This window comes from Vulpes lagopus, chromosome 19, assembly GCF_018345385.1.
Source record: "Vulpes lagopus strain Blue_001 chromosome 19, ASM1834538v1, whole genome shotgun sequence".
Classification (NCBI taxonomy): domain Eukaryota; kingdom Metazoa; phylum Chordata; class Mammalia; order Carnivora; family Canidae; genus Vulpes; species Vulpes lagopus.
Window position 1 is genome coordinate 12,487,342 of NC_054842.1, and position 18,936 is coordinate 12,506,277.

An 18,936-nucleotide genomic window follows, 5' to 3' on the forward strand; every position below is an offset into this window, starting at 1 on the left:
TGCTAAGTGTGGTTTCCAGATCAGCATATCAGCTCAGTATCTTCTGGAAACATCTTAGACAAGCAGAAACTCAGGCTCCACCCGAGTCTATTAAGCCAGAATCCACTCTCTAAACTTGGAAGAGAACTGATCACCTTCCTCACTGGTACCTTTATTGTCGGCTTTTAATAACAGACTTATTATCCTGTGGCAGAGAGAAACTCCAAGAAACAGTTTATGTGCCCTTCATCAAACCTCTGACTTTCAAAGTGAAAGAAGGGTGTCACTTCTACTAACCCTTTGACAAAACAGAAATGTCCATTAAACAAGCAGGGGAAAGCAGCAAGAGAAGCATTTCAACAGGTTTTGCTGATAAGGCTGTGGGCAGCTGCATTCCGTGGCACCTGGATAGTACAAGGTAATGCTAAATATTAACATCTAAGAAGATTAGTGGGGATTACAGGAGGAGAGTCTCACTGGGTTAAAGGTCCTTTGCTCACAAATCTCCTCAATTCAAGGGAGCCTCAAACAGTCCTTGGGGAGGAGCCTCACAGTTAAAGTGACAAAGCAAAAGGCTAGAGGAAGGTTACTGTTCTAGGGGTCTCCTTTGGGGTATGAGTCCTGTCTCTCCAGAGTGGGTGGTGTCCAATTATGGAGACTAGGCTTAAAGGGACTTCTCTTCTATAGGAGAGGGTGGACCTAAGTGAAATAAGTCAGACAAATACTGTATGATTTCACTTACATGTAGAATCTGAAAAACAAAGCAAATAACAAACAAATGGAAAGGACTTCCTCAGGCTCCAGGGTTTGGAGAGAACAAAGGGTTACTAGGCAGAGAAAATTAGTATGAGAGACAAGAAAAGGAAGAGTAAACTTGAAATAGAGTGAAGAGGTTGGTAAATAAAAGAAAGTAACTCAAAATGGAAGAGAGAGAAGAAATTCTTCACCCCTAGAACCATATGATAATATCTTATTTTTCTGAGAGCACTTTTTTTTTTTTTTTTTTAACTACCATTGGCTCCAACTTCTTGATCCTTGGAAACCTAAAGCCCTCCCAAAGGTGTCTTCAGGTTACCAGGAGCTTATTCTTGTGGGTCCATCAGCTTTACCATTTGCACACCTTTTTTTTTTTAAATAATGAATGTATTTTTATTTCTCTCCTGATTTTAAAAATGTGAGAATTCTGTAATTCAGTCAAAGCCTTTACTTCCAGGAGACTCCTTCATTGCATCTCAATTCCTTCTTAAACAACAAACTCTTGTTCCAGAAAGCAGTTAGCTTTTCATCATTCTTTCTATCTAGATAACATCCGACCACAAATCCCACAGGCAGAAGTGTATGCATCCAGTGGTCACAAACAATGTAAATTACATCATGAGTGCGACAGCCTTGATGCCAAAAATGACCCCACGACCACTCTGCACATCTTTCTAACACTCAAGTCCCTTCTATGAAACACTATGCAATGACTGCACCCAGCACAATATTTATCTTATTCAATGCATAGAGTGGTTCTGCCCAGGTGGACTTATATACTAATTACTTTACAGATAAGGAGGGATATGGTGGCTCAGAGAGGTTAAGAAATTATTGCAAGGACCTTAGCAAAATTTTTCTAGATATATCTCCTCAGGCATGGGAAACAGAAACAAAATGAACTATCAGGACCTCACTAAAATAAAAAGGTTTTGCGCAGCAAAGGAAATCATCAACCAAATGAAAGGGATATCTACTGGGTGCGAGAAAATATTTGCAAAATATATATCTGATAAGGGGTTAATAACCAAAATATATAAAGAACCTATACAACTCAACACCCAACAACCAAATAATCTAATTAACAAATGGGTAGAGGACCAGAGTAGACATTTTTCCAAGGAAGACCTACAGTTGGCCAACAGACATATTAAAGGGTGCTCAACATCACTCATCATCACAGAAATACAAATCAAAGCCACATGAGATATCACCTTACACCTGTTAGAATAGCTAGTATCAAAAAAAACAAAAAAAACAAAAACAAGAAATAACAAGTGTTGGTAAGGCTGTGGAGAAAAAGGAACGCTCATGCATTATTGGTGGGAATGTAAATTGTTGTAGTCACTGTGGAATACAGTACGGAGGCTCCTTAAAAAATTAAAAAATAGAAATACTATATGATCCACTACTTCCACTATTGAGTATTCACCCAAAGAAAATGAAAACACTAATTCAAAAAGATAAATGCAGCCTCATGTTTATTGTAACATTATTTACAACAGCCAAGACTGGAAGCAACTCAAGTGTCCATCCACAGGTGAATGGATAAAGAAGACATGGTACACACACACGCACACACACACACACACAGAGGAATGTACTCCATCATAAAAAAGAATGAAATCTTTCCATTTGTGACAACATGGATGGACCTAAGTGAAATAAGTCAGACAGAGAAAGACAAATACCATACAGTTTCACTTACATGTGGAATCTAAAAAACAAAGCAAATGAACAAACAAAGCAGAAACACACCCATAAATAGAGAAAACAAACTGGTGGTTGCCAGAGGGGAGGTAGGTGGGAAGATGGACAAAAGCAGTAAGGAGAGTAGGAGGTATAGTCTTCCAGTAATAAAGGAATAAATCATATGGATAAAAGTTACAGGATAGGGAATATAGTCAATAGTACTGTAATAGCACTCTATAGTGACAGATGGGGAGCTACATGTGTGGTGAGCACAGCATTATAGAGTTCTCAAATCACTGTGTCGTACCCCTAAAATGAATATAACATTGTGTGTCAAAATCATACCTCAAAAAAACAAAAAACAAAAAAACAAAAAAACAAAAATCCTATACTTCAGCATAAATAAATAAATAAATAAATAAATAAATAAATAATTTTGAGAATTGTACTTGCTCATATTAAGCCCCTTTAGAAGATTTGCTTATAGATTTAATTGCCTGTAGCTCAAATATTGATCTGCTTCCTGAATTCTGAAGATGGATAGTACAGAACTGTAGTGTTTGGGTTTACAATAGTTAACCTAAAAGCGTTTTTAAAGGTGACCTGAGAAAATTGTTGAGTGGTAAATATCAAGAGCTTTTTAACCATGGAAATGTTTTCACACTTACTATTGTGTGTGCTTATGTGTGCTTGTGTGTATATTATTTGAAATTTGTTATCGATGCTTCTATACTTCAAAATCCAAGAGAAGGACTAATGCTAAAAAAGAGCATAGTGGTAAAATTAAAAAAAAGCATAATGATGATGTTGATTTTATTTATGTATGTATATTAATGTGATAAATCCTAGGAGAGGGGAGTGGGAGAAACCTGTCTTTTGTGTTACTTGAAGCTCTATAGCTACTAGACTCGATTTATTTTATAGTTTATATGATTAAAGAGTAATGCTCATTTGACTTTATAGTCAATGTTTTAATTTAATAAGTGTTTTCATCTTCAAAATAAAAAAAAGAGAGAATGAAAGAAATCAGGCCAAGGAAATATAGTTAGCAAGAAGCCAGGATTTGAATTCTTATCCATCTGACTCAGTGGCAATCTGTTACATTGCTGGCCCCAGTGACCCATGCATCCTAGTATTCATGCCCTATGTGTTCCCTTCCCCTTGAATCTGGACTGAGCCTGTGACCTGCTTCAGCCAACAGAATGCAGATAGAGTTCTAGGCCTAAGTTCTGGGGAACCCTGAGTTCCCATGCAAGAAGGCTGACTATATCCCTGGAGAGAATATGTGGAGAGGAAAAAGCATTGACACCACATGGAGAAGCTAGGCACCCAGCAGCCAGAGTTAATGTGAAGTGCCATATATGATCCCAATTAAGCCATTCCCATCAGCGCTCACCGCTCACCCTTGAAAAATAATCCTACTGGAAGCATCAGACATGATGGACATTATGCCCCAGCAGACATCATGTGGAGCAGAGATGACAGTGGTTTGCTTTGTTCAAATTCCTGGCCAATAGAACTGTGCAAAGTGATAAAAAAAAAAATGGTTGTTTTACATCACTAAGTTTTGAGTAGTTTGTTATGTAGCAATGGGTAACCAAGACACACCTCTGTCCTGTGGCTAAGGAGAAAGACACAGTAATGAACTTAACAATGTCCTTGAACAAGAAAGATGGGCAGGAAAAGAGTAGGTATAAAAAAAAGAGTGGGTATAACACAGTTCCCTGGGGTGGAAAGAAAAAAGACAAAGGGCATAATTATGCAGATCTCTAAGTAGGGGAAACAAGAAGCAACAGAATCTTTAGGTCACATATCTCTGCCAGGCAGTATTTCTACCCCAGAGCAATCCTCACAATAGAATTAATAGAATTAATAAAAGGGCAAGATTCAGAACCGCCTATTCTTAACAAGAAGGTAATAGACCAAAATGTTCACAGCAGCTTTCTCTGGGTGGTGGTATCACAAAAAAGCCTTCCTAAGTTAGCTTTTTGCTCTTTTCTTGTTCTTGCATATTTTCTACAATGATTGTTTTCAACTAAATCTTACCAAAATTTTAATATCTAAGATATTAAAGTACATGGATTTTAAAAATCCCCCCTCAAGTGCCACAGAAAAGCACTAAGTGTCCAACCCCTATTTCCTTTCTCCTCTTACACCCCACAGGCAACTAATTTAACTATTTCTAGTTTTAGTTCTTTGAGTAGTTATGTCCTCATCCTTAAGTAATGTGCTCATACTTCCATTACTTGGTTTATTAACCTGAAGCATCTCTAGTTTCCCTGTTACAAAACCCTTATTATTTTGTTCAACAATGCATTGAATACCTACTGTGTGCCATCACTATTCAGATACTGGTGACAGGGAAGAGAATAATAAAGAGAGGATTCCTGCCCTTTTATGGCATATAGTCTAGTAAAGAGAGATGATCAATCAAAAGCAAAGAAACAATATCCAATAATAAAAAGTACTATGGAGAAAACCGCATGGAGTATGGGGCAGTATCATTGAGTATATTTTCCAATAATTGGCTGTAACAGCATCTTCTATCCCCATATACTCATCTAGAATCTTACAATTCACTTATCAAGAAGTAGAGTATATTTTCCTTACCTCTAAATCTAGGTGGATTGGTGATTTACTTGTAACCAGTAGAACATAGTAGAAGCAATGCTTGTGATTTCCAAGGCTAGGTCATAAAAGATGATAAGATTTCCCCTATTTGCTGGAATACTCTCTTGAAACTTTCAGTTGCCATAGAAAACAGTCCAGCTGCCCTGAAACTGCCATGCTGTGAGGAAGTTCAATCTAGCACACAAAAATAAACCACATAGAGAGGCCCTGAAATTATAAGAGAGAGGGATGTCTAGCCAGCTCCCAAGTGTTCCAAGTCCTAGCCTGCTCCTTTAAGCCTCTGGCTGACAGCTGAATCTTGAACACTAAGAGAGCCAGCCTTGCGAAGATCTGGAGGCAAAGTAGTCCAGGTAGAGGAAACTGCAAGTAAAAATGACCTGAGTGAAGAATGAGAGTCACTGGGGATGCCTGGATGGCTCAGTCAGTGGAACATGTGACTCTTGATCTCAGGATTGAGAGTTCAAGCCCCACATTGGGTGTAGAGCTTACTTTAAAAAAAAAGATTAAAATTAAAAAAAAAAAGAATGAGAGTCACTGGCTAAAATCAAAAAGACAAGAAATGACTAGCGTTGGTGAGGATGGAGAGAAAAGGAATACTGGAAGATGCAATACTGGAGGGAATGCAAACTGGTGCAACCACTATAGAAAACAGTATGGCATTTCCTCAAAAAGTTAAAAATAGAAATACTATATGATCCTGGAATTCCGCTATTGGGTATTTACCCAAAGAAAACAAAAGCTCTAATTTGAAAAGATACATGCACCCCATATTTATTGCAGCATTATTTACAATAGCCAAGATATGAAAGCAACTCAAGTGTCTACATAGATGAATGGTGTATATATATATATATATATATATATATATATATATATATATATATAATGAGCATCTGTAATCTATAATATATATAATGAAATATTACCTATCCATAAAAAAGAATGAAATCTAGGGAAGCCCTGGTGGCCCAGTGGTTTAGGGCCGCCTTCAGCCCAGGGTGTGATCCTGGAGACCCAGGATCCAGTCCCACGTCGGGCTCCCCGTATGGAGCCTGCTTCTCCCTCTGCCTGTGTCTCTGCCTCTCTCTCTCTCTCTCTCTCTCTCTCTGTCTCTCATGAATAAATAAGTAAAATCTTAAAAAAAAAAAAGAATGAAAGCATAATGCTAAGTGAAACAAATCAGAGAAAGACAGATACCATATGATTTTACTCATATGTGAAATTTAAGAAACAAAACAAAGGACAAAAAGACACCAAAAAAAAAAAATCCTACTCTTAAATACAGAGAAAACACTGGTAATTGCCAGAGAGGGAGGTACGGTGAAGGAGATGGGTTAAATAGGTAAAGGGGATTAATGGTAAATTTACTGTGATAAGCACTGAGTAATGCAGAGAATTGTTCGATTATTATATTGTATACACCTGAAATGAATATAACACTGTATGTCAATTATACTTTTTTATTTTATTTTTATTTTTTTAATAAATTTATTTTTTATTGGTGTTCAATTTGCCAACATACAGAATAACACCCATTGCTCATCCTGTCAAGTGCCCCCCTCAGTGCCTGTCACCCATTCACCCCCACCCCCTGCCCTCCTCCCCTTCCACCACCCCTAGTTCGTTTCCCAGAGTTAGGAGTCTTTATGTTGTCTCCCTTTTTGACATTTCCCACACATTTCCTTCCCTTCCCTTATATTCCCTTTCACTGTATGTCAATTATATACTTTTTTTATATATATATACTTTTTAAAAAAAGATTTTATTTATTTATGAGAGACACAGAGAGAGAGAGAGAGAGAGAGAGAGAGAGAGAGGCTGAGACACAGGCAGAGGGAGAAGCAGGCTCCATGCAGGGAGCCGGAGGTGGGACTCGACCCTGGGTCTCCAGGATCAGGCCCTGGGCTGAAGGTGGCGCTAAACCTCTGAGCCACCCAGGCTGCCCCATGTCAATTATACTTAAAAAATAAAAAACAAAACAAAACAAAACAAAAACTTGAATGAGATCCACACCAAAAGACAAATATAAGAATTTTCATAGCAACTTTTTCACAATAGCCCTAATCTGGAAACTGAACAGTCCATCAACAGAAAAATGGCTAAACTCTGATATAGTTATACAATGGAATACCACACTGCAATAAAAAGAATGAAGTAAAGCATGCAGCAACATAAGTGAATCTCATGTTGAATAAAAGAGGACAAACAGTAAGAGCACATACTCTATACTTTCATGTATTTGAAGTTCAAGAACAGAAAAAGAAAACAGATGAATGATGACAGGAGTCAGAATAGAGGTTACTTATGGTACCTAGATTGGATAAAAGCATGAGGAAACTTCTTGGGGTGCTGGCAATGTTCTATATCACCATCTGGGTGATGATTGCAATGGTGTAGACACATGTAAAAATTCACCAAGCTGTTCACTTAAGATGAGTGCACTTCAGGCACATCCCTGTATGTATTTTATACCTTAATGTTAAAAAATCAACCTCTCATGCTAAAGGAACAGAAAGCAGGTAGTGTTCATTTAGTTCAGCTTTTCTACCTCTTCCTCATCATTGATTACCTTGCAACTTTAATATATTTAAACCTCTGGTTGTTGTTCCATCAACTTCTGTCAATAGTTCTTGCTTCTACTAAGTAAGATGAACACTTTGGGGCTTCTATGCTTATTCCACCTTCTTCTGCAGCCCCTCTTTCTCTTCCCAGTTGTTTTCAGCTGTCTTTTATATTTCTTAGATCAATAAGAGTTACATTCTGTTCTGTAACCTTAATGAAGCCTTCTGGGTTTTAAGTTATTCCTAAATGTTGAAATCCAAGAAACGAAGTTTACATTATTGTGATAAGATAAATATTGTTCTTGGCTGAATCGAGTGGGATGGGTAGAAATACATTTTCTTGACAACAGGACCAATATAATACCCTCTTTATCACTTGAAGAAGAATATTCTTAGCATCTAATAAATGTTCTTTTACTTGTGTGTTAGCCATTGCTGCATAACAAATCACTCCTAAACTTAGTCCTTTAAAACAATGATGATCCTATTATTTATGAGACTATAGGTCAGTTGAGTGCTTCTGCTCATCTGACTGGACTTGGCCAGTCTCCAATGGACTCACTCCTATGGCTGTATTTGGATGCTGGATTAGGCTGAGAACTGGTTGGTCTAGAATTGCTGCAGCTTTGATGACTTAGTTTTCCTCTATGTGTTTTTCAAATCCTCCTAACAGTTTAACCTGTGTTTGTTTTCATGGTGGTGGCAGGGCTTCAAGAAGGAGAGCTAAAACATGCAGTACGTTTTCATGTTTTCTTCTTGGATCATTTGCTGCTGTGGCATTAGCTAAATCAAATCCTATAGCCCAGAGTTGGGGTGTTGGTAGGGAGTTTACAGAAAGTGTGGATACAGGACAGCCATTATTAATTGAACCATTAATGCAAGTCACTAAGTCTGCTACACTTACATTATCAATGCTTCAAAATTATTACATTTTCCTCTGCTTTGTTTGTACATTTATTTTCTAGTGTTTCCAATTGGTTCCTTTTTTTGCTATTGAATGAAGAAACATATGCTTTCTTCACTACATGACTAATATTATTTAGTTTTATTCCTTTTTCCTATTTTTTGAAATTTATCCCATGCTTCTTAAAAGCATTCTTGTGAAAGTCCACTATTTTTGTTGTTGTTGTTGTTTGTTTTATCTATTACGAACTGATTGTGTTTAGGCTGGTTAAACAGTTGATATGCTAGGATGTCTTTTTACAGCACTCCTTGGGGAGTTCTTCTGTGTCATATATACCACATCTTCTTTTTGCAGAAAGGATACTTGAGAGACAAAATTTCTAAGCCCTTTCATGTCTGATAATAAGTTTGACGCCTTAAGCTTGTTCCTTTATTGATGACCTGATGTTTTCCAGGAAGCTTGTAGGTTCTTCTCTCAATCCATGATGTTCTGAAGTTTCACTTTAGGCTTGGGTTTTTTTAAAAAACACTTATTATACCAGGCACTGAGAAGGCCTTCTCAAACTAAAGACTTACATCTTTGTAGAAAATGTTGTTCCATATTTCTTTAATAACTTCCTTCCTTTGGTTTCCAAAATCTCTCTTTACAGACTTCCTATTATTTAGAGATTAAACCTCGTAGAGTGGTTTTCTATGTTCATTATCTCTTCTATTTCCCATTTATTTGATTTTGTTCCATTTCCTAGATGATTTCCTCTTTACCCCCAAGCTTTCTATTGATTTTTTTTTTATAACTGCCATTATGGTTCCAAAGATTTTTCTTGTGCTCCTGTTTCCCACCACCACACACAATATTCTGTTCTTGTTTTATAAATGTAATAGCTTCTCAAATCTCTTTGAAGTCACTTAAAAGTTTTGTTGTTGTTGTTGTTGTTGTTGTTGTTTTGTTTATGTATTTGTTCATGCTTCCTTCTGTTCTCTGATTTATACCCATTTCCTCTGGGGCTAATTTTTCCCTGGACTTGGTCTTTCTTTTTCATGATTTAAATTTTCTTAATATTTTTGATAGTCCTTGTTAACTGTACATACCTAAGATGAAGAGACTGGATAGATTTTTCAAGATAGTTGATACTGATTTCCTCTGCTAGTGTGTGTATTGGTCTCTTTCTTTTGGCCTCTCTCTCAACTGAGAGCTCTGTTTAGGTGGCCAGGGCTTATTTATTAGCAGGCTTTGCTTTTGAATGAACAAGAAGGGAGTAGGTTTGAGGTTTTAAGATCCAAAGGTCCCAGAATGGGGAAGACTTCATTCCTGGAGTCCTCCAGGCAGGTTATTTAGTTTCTTTAGAGGGTCTATGGTAGATTGTTAATAGTATGGTTCCTGATGAATCACATCTCCCTGTGTCCATGCCCCTTTAACAATGGCTTTGCAGCAACCCAACAAAGGTGAAGTCTAGGGGCATCTAGGTAGCTCAGTTGGTTAAGCAACTGCCTTTGGCTCAGGTCATGATCCTGGGGTCCTGGGATCAAGCCCTGAATTGGGATCCCTACTCAGCAGGGAGCCTGCTTCTCCCTCTTCCTCTGCCACTCCCCCTGCTTGTACTTGTGCTCTGTCAAATAAATAAATAAATTTTTTAAGGAAAAAAATGGTGAAGTCTATTTCTCATCTCTTAAATCTGGTCTGATCTGTGACTTGCTTTGGCTAATGGAATGCAGCAAAAGTGACAATATGCAAGTTCTAGAGCCTTGGTTTCAAGAGGCCTTGCAGCTTCATCCTCCCATGTCTTAGAAGGTTTCCACTACAATGAAAGAAAGCCTGGGCTGGATAACTGAATGATGAGAGACCATGTGGAGAGGAACTCAGATGACAGCCAGAACTAAGGCCCCAGACCATCTTAGACTCTCCAGACCCAATGAAGCTGCCAATTGACTGCAGCTGCATACATGACTCTAGGTGAAAGCCCAGCCAACCCATAAAATTGTGAGAAATAATAAATGATTTTTAAAAAATTTTCAGCCACTAAAATCTGGAGTGGTTTGTCATGTGGTCGTGGTAACTGATGCAGAGCTATTAAAATTTTGTTTCTATTTTTTCGGGATTGTCTTTGTTCTGTATGTGTGAAATAGATGCAAAGTAGAGATCTAATTGGTTCTGTTGTTCTAAAAACATAACTTCAACTAACCCCTGTTTTCTGTCCTTCTCATTCCAGCCCTCATACCAAACATCTCAAAGCCTTGAATCTTTCTTGCTGGTCACCTGACACAATAGCCATTCTCCTCTCCCTACTTAGTAACATAACTCTGATTTTAGCAACATATCCAGCTAAGACAATATATCTCTTTTTTAAAATTTTATTTATTTATTTATTTGAGAGAGAGCGTGAGTGGGGAAGGGAGAAGCAGTGGGAGTGGTAGAGGGAGAAGCAGACACCCCTGCTGAGAGTGGGGCTCATTCTTAGGACCTTGAGATCATGGCCTGAGCTGAGGTCAGACCCTTAACTGACTGACAGTATATTTCTAAGCCTTGCATGTAGGGGCTGCCACATGAAGAAGTTCTAAGCAATGAGATCTAAGTGGAAGAGTTCTGTGGGATTTCCAGACACACTGCTTAAATGGAATTAACCTGCTAGGAAGGGTCCCATTTTTCTCTTCTGTTCTTCCTTCTGTGTGCTGCCCGGAACGTGGATGTAATGGTTGGAGCTCTAGCCGCCACCTAGGAAATGACTTTGAGGATGAAAGATGCACGAAGGGTAATAATATAGCTGAAGAGAAGACTGAATCTCTAATGATAGGGTGGAGGTACCCTTTCAGCTATATACTGCCTACCTCCAGATTTCCTTTACATGAGGCATGAATAAGCTTCTCCCTTAAGGTACTGCTAATTACCCCTCCCCCCCAAACACATACACACACCCTGTTTTATGTATCCGAACTTAATCCTAACTATAATCATTTGGCTTCTGCCTGTCAGCTTGGGGTCCTCCTCCACTGCATCCATAATGTATGTGTATCTTGGGTTGCTTCTAATTCTAGAAGTTCTGTTGGGCTTTAGAGTATCTTCCATGTCTCGTCTTAATATCTTTTTGAAAATATAGAATACAGTTATAATAATGGTCTCTATGTCCTTGTCTGATAATTCTAACATCTGCATCAGTTTGCTTTTACTCCACTAACTGAAGTTTCCCATTTCAGGATTTCCTACAATTAATTCTGAAAGGGCTACATTGCCTTAGGTTGGGCTTCCCTAGGAGCAGACACAGATGCAAGGATCTGACTTGAGGGTGATGCCAGACTGGGAGGGGAGTAGGAAAATGAGACAGGGAAGGAAAAGGAACCCACTACAGAGTGTGTTAATGAGCAGGTTATTGCCACGGGCATCTGGGACCTCCTTCCACTGGGGCCTGGTGAGATGGCATAGAAAAGAGATGTCCTACCCAAGGGGCAAGGAAACAGGGATATTTAAACACTGAGTCCCGTAGATCATTGGCTGGGAGTTGCTCCAGAAGGGATCTTCTTGCACTTCTAGGCTGTCCAGATAGGATTGAACAAGATTCCTTTAGCCAGTGAAAGCCCTCAGGCAAAATTCAGGTGCTTGTAGTAGGAAGTGGTTGACATATCTGGGAATGCTATGTGCTGAGGGACTCTGACAATGTCTGTAACATACATCATCCCTGGAGCCCCAGCATCCATTCAACAAACAAGGAAAGAACTACCTGCTCTCTCGAAAGTGCTTTGCCTTTCCCAGTGTGGGTTTCATTGACTTGCTCTGATTCAATGGATTGTGTTTCTTCCGTTTTTTTTTTTTGTTGTTGTTGTTGTTGTTGTTGTTGTTGTTGTTGTTGTTCCTAGGCACTTCACCAAACCTTGTGGTCCTTCCAAATGTAGGAAGAGATATTTTATCCTTTTATGTATAGTCAGCTGATGGGGAAGGCAGTGCTCTTTCAGGCTCCCAGGCACCAGAGGAACATAGCCTCACTTCTGGCTGGGCAGCTAGCCATCTGGCCATTCCATTTTCAGTGCCATGATGTAATTTAATTTCTAAAAACAACCCAAGTCTGGAGTCTGATGGCATAGCCACATCTGGCAAATCTTTGCAACTTAGTTTCCTTATCTGAAAAACAACAAAGAGGGTGTGGGCAGAGGTTAACTCTAGGGTTCTGCAAGCTGAAGGACTCTGTCTATGTTGGCAGGCCTGGCCTACAACTCCACAGCCAAGGAGAGTCATCTTCACATCACCAATTTCCACCAGGGAGTGCTGGTAGGAGTCTTCCCCTCAACTCTGTACTTTATGGTATCATTCCATTTTGAAACTGTAGTCCCGCACCTGAGAGTACATCCCAGTGAAATACCCAGAGGTCAAGTGGTCAGCACAAAGGTGTTCACCACAAGTTCAGAGAAGAATCGTGAATGGTTTACAGCATATTCAGGTGACGGAATATAGTTCAGATGACGAAGCATTTTGAAGAATTATCAGTGACTTACAGAATCATACAACCCATGATACACTATATAAAAAGCAGATACCAAATCATATATGTAGAAGGATCCCAACTGTTCTAATATATGATTGTATTATAAAAGATCTGAGTTGTAATTACATATTTATAAGTTAATCTATTTTGTTTACATATTTGTAAATGATTGGAACATAGAATTACAGACTTTTCTCTTCTTTACCTTTTCCTGTATTTTCTAACTTTTCTACAATTACCAGAAGTATATGTTATTTTTATGAACAAAACGAAAACAAAAGTGTTTTCTCCTTTCAGAAGAAGAATTAAAACAACATATTTGAGCCTTCTTATTTGTTTGCAAGAGCTCTAATATGGGCAACTGGCACTCTGCTGGGAATCTTCTCCTCACTGGATTTAATTGTCATGGCCACCATAGGTATCAAACACTGTCACCTGCATTGTCTACATATAGATAGATGATGGAGTCTGAGCTCCTGTTCTTTCCTGTGTCTTGCAAATGCTGCTGTCTCAGTTTTCAGTTGAGTGTCAATGGCATCATCTTCTGCTCAGACTTGTGCTGACTGACTCTACAGGGAGAGGGTGACCTCATTTGGGTACAGTTGTAGAAGGGGGTTGGGAATTGCAAATGGTGAAGGCTTCAGTTCCAACTTGTTTTTGTTTCACAGCTGATAGCTACAACTAGATTTTCTGCTACTTTACTTTAAAGGCAAACAGATCCTGCAAGGCAAAAATGGATCTTTCAAAAGACCAAACTGTATATCTTAAATAAGGAATACACAGCCCATTGATGAAGCTGACTCTGACTCTTGCATCAGAGTCTGTCTCAGTGCCCCACCCCTATGTTCTTTGCCTCCCTGGAGGACTGCCCATGTCTCTCTATTTGAGGACATTTTCTGACCTTAGGGAGTGGGCATTATTGAGTCCACTCTAGGCAGGCCAGAAATGTCAAAGAGCTAAGACCCTGGAGCAACCTAAGACATTGAGGGATAAATGTATAAATACCCCAACTCTCATCCCCCACCCCCAGTGGGACAGTTTGCTGGCATGTCCCAGCACACTCTCAGATAGGCCTGGGCAAGATTAAGCCCCAGTTGCTGACAGCAGCAGCCTGCTGATTAACATGTGTCTTATTGGCTCTTCACCCTTCCATTCTCCCTTATCCCTTCCCTCACTACAGTCCTGAACAAATTACTTGCACTGAAATCCTTTTCTCAAGGTCTGCTTTTGGAGCAATCCAAACTAAGGAAAATTCACCCTTTGTGTATCTGACATTTGCTCTGGGCCCATCTGGAACAAAAGATAGCATCTTGATCCCCCCAAAACCAAAATGGATGCTGGTGAAGGAATGAATGAATGGAACTTAGGATACTAAGTTTATCTACTGCATAGGCCATAATAGTTATATATATAATAATTTAGGAGTGTGCCCTAAATTCCAACAGTTTAAAGGTCTCTAAGTTGACTATATTTAGCACTGATTAAAACCCTAGGTGCCAGTAAGCAGTGCACTGTTTCCTGTACTACAAAGAAAGAACTCATTCTGGACACTGGCTACAAAAGAAAAGACAGAACCCACTTCATTTCCCTAAAGCATTAAAATTTCCCCCCCAGGCCATCAAGAGCTTTTAAATTACTGTGCCCTAAAAATAACATTCTCACTCCTGCATGGGTTATAAAAACTGAAATGGCGGGTTATTTCCATCCACCTCCAGAGCAAGCTGCTCAGGAGCTCTGGGTGTTGGTAGGGATTATGTAATGATTGGGTGCTATCTTACACCGAGCAAAGCAAATCACTCTTCTGTGATGGGCTTTCAAGGTAATGCAACAGGGCATTTGAGGATCTACACAGGAGGGAAGGAGGGGGTGAAGAGGGAAGAGAGGATTAGAAATTCTGGATCACCAGAGGCCTGCCTACAATCTCTCTACTTGTGTTGGGGAGCCTCCTGCACTCCCTACCGGGACCATACTTCAGAAGGCACTGATCCTCTCTGCCTGGTTCTTTCCGACTGGGAATTTCCCCATACTATGTCTGGAACTGACTGCTGACATAGACTTGACCACTGACCTGGATTTCACCATTGACAGGTATTTGGAGAACACACAGGCTTTTAAATTGTCTACTGATAGGGAATCACACACTTTCAACTTTGTGGAAGAAGCCAGAGGCCACAGTTGATTCCAATTCAGTTTACACTAAGAGTTTTTATGAGTGACAATTATGCAGCTATCACTGCTATTTATCATGACTAAAGCACCAGACCAGACCAGCACCTCCATGGGAAGTAGTGAATGCTTCTCAGTACTTATTTAAAATAAAACACATTGTCATTAGCTGTGACCATCACTCTGCTATCCATCACTTTCTAAGAAGATTCTAAACTTCTGAACAAGGCTGCCATTACATTATAGGACTACCTAATTATAGAACGTATAACTAGAAAACTAGTGGACATACAATGTACCTGAAAAAAAAGAGCAGAGACGAGGGAATTGTACACAGATGGTGGAGGAACACTTCTTTACCATGTCCCACTTAATATGGGATTGATAAATGTTCATTTGAGTTGGAAAAAAAAAAAGAAAACAGAAAATCTGGATAGAACTACAGCTTTCTGGGATGCCTGGGTGGCTCAGCGGTTTAGAGCCTGCCTTCAGCCCAGGGTGTGATCCTGGAGTCCCGGGATTGAGTCCCACATCAGACTCCTGCATGGAGCCTGCTTCTCCCTCTGCCAGTGTCTCTGCCTCTCTCTGTGTCTCTCATGAATAAATAAATAATCTTAAAAAAAAAAAAAAAAAGAACTACAGCTTTCTGAGTCCCTGAGAATACGATGACCCAGGACTGAACAGACTTATTCCTGTCATCCCAGCATAACTATTAATAGCATCCCCTTTCACCCTCAAAAGTTTCCTGGTTTGGAATAAATTGTATGGATACTCAACCTAAGAATGATAGTTCAAAGAGGCAACTGACTTATCTGGGACTATTCGTACATGTATCTCTAGGGTAGCTTCTGCTACTCATTGCCCAACTCTGTGAGCACATCCAGAAACTGTTCATCCTTATCCCTACTGCCTGGCAAATGATGGAGAAATAAAGATGCTGGTGAAGAAATGAATGAATGGGAGGAGGCCCTACCTGCTGATAGTAACTGGGACCTGGAATTATTGAGTTAGAATGGGAAGAGACCTTCAAACCCATCTTACTTTGTAGGTGAGGAAGCTCAGTCTTAGACCTATAAAGTAGCTTGCTGACTTGAAATCTCAAGATTATTACTATTCAGACTGTGGTGGTAGAACAGGAGCAAGAGCAGTGCCTGGTGGTTTATCAGAAAGGCAGAAGCTCAGGTCCCAAGATCTATGAAGGATTGGAGGTTTCACCCTACTCTCAAGCTAATAAGTGAGTCTGTTACTGTCTCATGGAAACTGACAGAGGACACAAGATTCCTGAGTCAGAGACAAAGCATTTTATTACTCACAGCATAGCAAACAGTATGAGCCTGCCGTTGGTTTGCATGGATTCCCCTTGGCCCTCTAGGTCCCACAGGGGAGACATAGAGAGGCCCAGGGGACACTGCATCACAGCTGAGGAACCCTGAGCTCAGTAAGCAAGCCTGCTTTTTGTTATTTTGGGGGGGTTCCAGAGGGATATTACCTTATCCCTCACTGCAAAAACAACCCTAAGAAATGGCCCAGATAACAAGGAGTCAAGGGCCTTTCAGTCTTAAGCATACTCAGCAAGAACACACAGCGGCACTCAGGGCCCCATGGCACCTTACCTGTCCCAACAACCTACTGAATCGAACATCATATTTTAACTAGATCCCTTGGTGATTTATTTGTATATTAAAGTTTGAGAAGTGTTCCTCTAGGCTGCTTGTCCAGAGCATCTGGAGTTTACCAATCAAGCCCCTCTTATAAGTGCAATCAGCCTAAGGCTCATCACCTTATTAGAATCTGTGGCTCTTCCTTTCTTGCCTTTTGGTTACTAATTCCTCAGTCATGTCTGCCTTCATCATATGTTTTCATCAGGACTCATCTCACAGTATAAAAATACTTGGGAAGGTGGAGGGGGAAAGAGTAAAGAGTGGAAAAGAAAAAGTGGTGCTCAAAGAATCCCAAATAAGAAATTATTTTTTTCAAATATCAGAAAGTCCAAAGGTAGGTAGTTCAAGTCTAATGTGACAAATCCACAATGCCATTAGGAACCCAGATATCTTTCATCTTTCTGCTCTTCCAACCTTGCCATTTGACTCTTATACTCTTGATGGCAAAATGACCATTGTACCTCCAGGTACCACATCAGTATTCAAAGAAGGAAGCAAGAAGGGCAAAATCCACAATGCCAGATGAGTCTCTCCCCTTCTATCATTAAAATAATAATATTCCTGAAGCCCCATCCAGCAGATTTTTATAAATCCTATCAGCCAGGATGGGGTCATATGGCCTGTCCCAAGTGTAAGGGATACTGGGAGACTAGAAATTTTAGTTAGCATGTTGATCCTCAGGCAAAATTGTAATTTTGTTGGGGAGGAAGAAGAGAAGCCTGGATATCAGATAGACTATTCATGGCACAGAGCCCACCTGAACACATTGGGAATGGGGAAGGAGAATGGATATCTGGTCCCAATGCCCAAGGCTTATAACAGGCAGCAACGAAGGCCACTGGCTTTGGCCTCATAGTCACAAGGGCCCTCAAATTTTCTTTTGACCTTATATATGTTCAATCATTGCATTTTGTATACAGTTGACCCTTGAACAACCCAGGTTTGAGCTGTGTGGGTCCATTCATATGGTGATTATTTACAATAAATGTACTTCCTCTTATGATTTCCTTAATCCTTTCTGCTCTTTAGTTTACTCTGTAAGAATATAATATATAATACACATAACTTTTACAAACTATGTGTTAATCAACTATGTTATCAGTGAGGCTTCCTATCAACAGGACATGCATATTAGTATGGGAACTGGTCCGCTTAGATGCCACAGCTTGCACAGCAGCTATGGTCTTAAATCAGCACATGATTACCTCTGGAACCTTGAGTTTATATTTGAAAAATGCCTAAAATCACTCACTACATAGCTTTAGTCAAAAATATTACTCTAAGAAGAATAAAACTAGACCACTCTCTTTCACCATATACAAAGATAAACTCAAAATGGATGAGAGATCTAAATGTGAGACAAGATTCCATCAAAATCTTAGAGGAGAACACAGGCAACACCCGTTTTGAACTTGGCCACAGTAACTTCTTGCAAGATACACCCACAAAGGCAAAAGAAACAAAAGCAAAAATGAACTATTGGGACTTCATCAAGATAAGAAGCTTTTGCACAGCAAAGGATACAGTCAACAATACTAAAGGACAACCTACAGAATGGAAGAAGATATTTGCAAATGACGTATCAGATAAAGGGCTAGTTTCCAAGATCTATAAAGAATTTATTAACCTCAACACCAAAGAAACAAACAATCCAATCATGAAATGGGCAAAAGACATGAAGAGAAATCTCACAGAGGAAGACATAGACATGGCCAACAAGCACATGAGAAAATGCTCCGCATCACTTGCCATCAAGGAAATACAAATCAAAACCACAATGAGATACCACCTCACACCAGTGAGAATGAGGAAAATTAACAAGGCAGGAAACCATAAATGTTGGAGAGGATGCGGAGAAAAGGGAACCCTCTTACACTGTTGGTGGGAATGTGAACTGGTGCAGCCACTCTGGAAAACTGTGTGGAGGTTCCTCAAAGAGTTAAAAATAGACCTGCCCTACGACCCAGCAATTGTACTGTTGGGGATTTACCCCAAAGATTCAGATGCAATGAAATGCCAGGACACCTGCACCCCGATGTTTATAGCAGCAATGTCCACAATAGCCAAACTGTGGAAGGAGCCTCGGTCTCCATCGAAAGATGAATGGATAAAGAAGAT

At 39.6% G+C, this 18,936-nt stretch overlaps 1 pseudogene; it reads right to left on the bottom strand.

Annotated features, from left to right (window-relative positions):
• Nucleotides 1-1,182: 1,182 nt before the first annotated feature.
• On the bottom strand, nt 1,183-8,052 carry LOC121479069 (annotated as a pseudogene).
• Nucleotides 8,053-18,936: the final 10,884 nt, after the last annotated feature.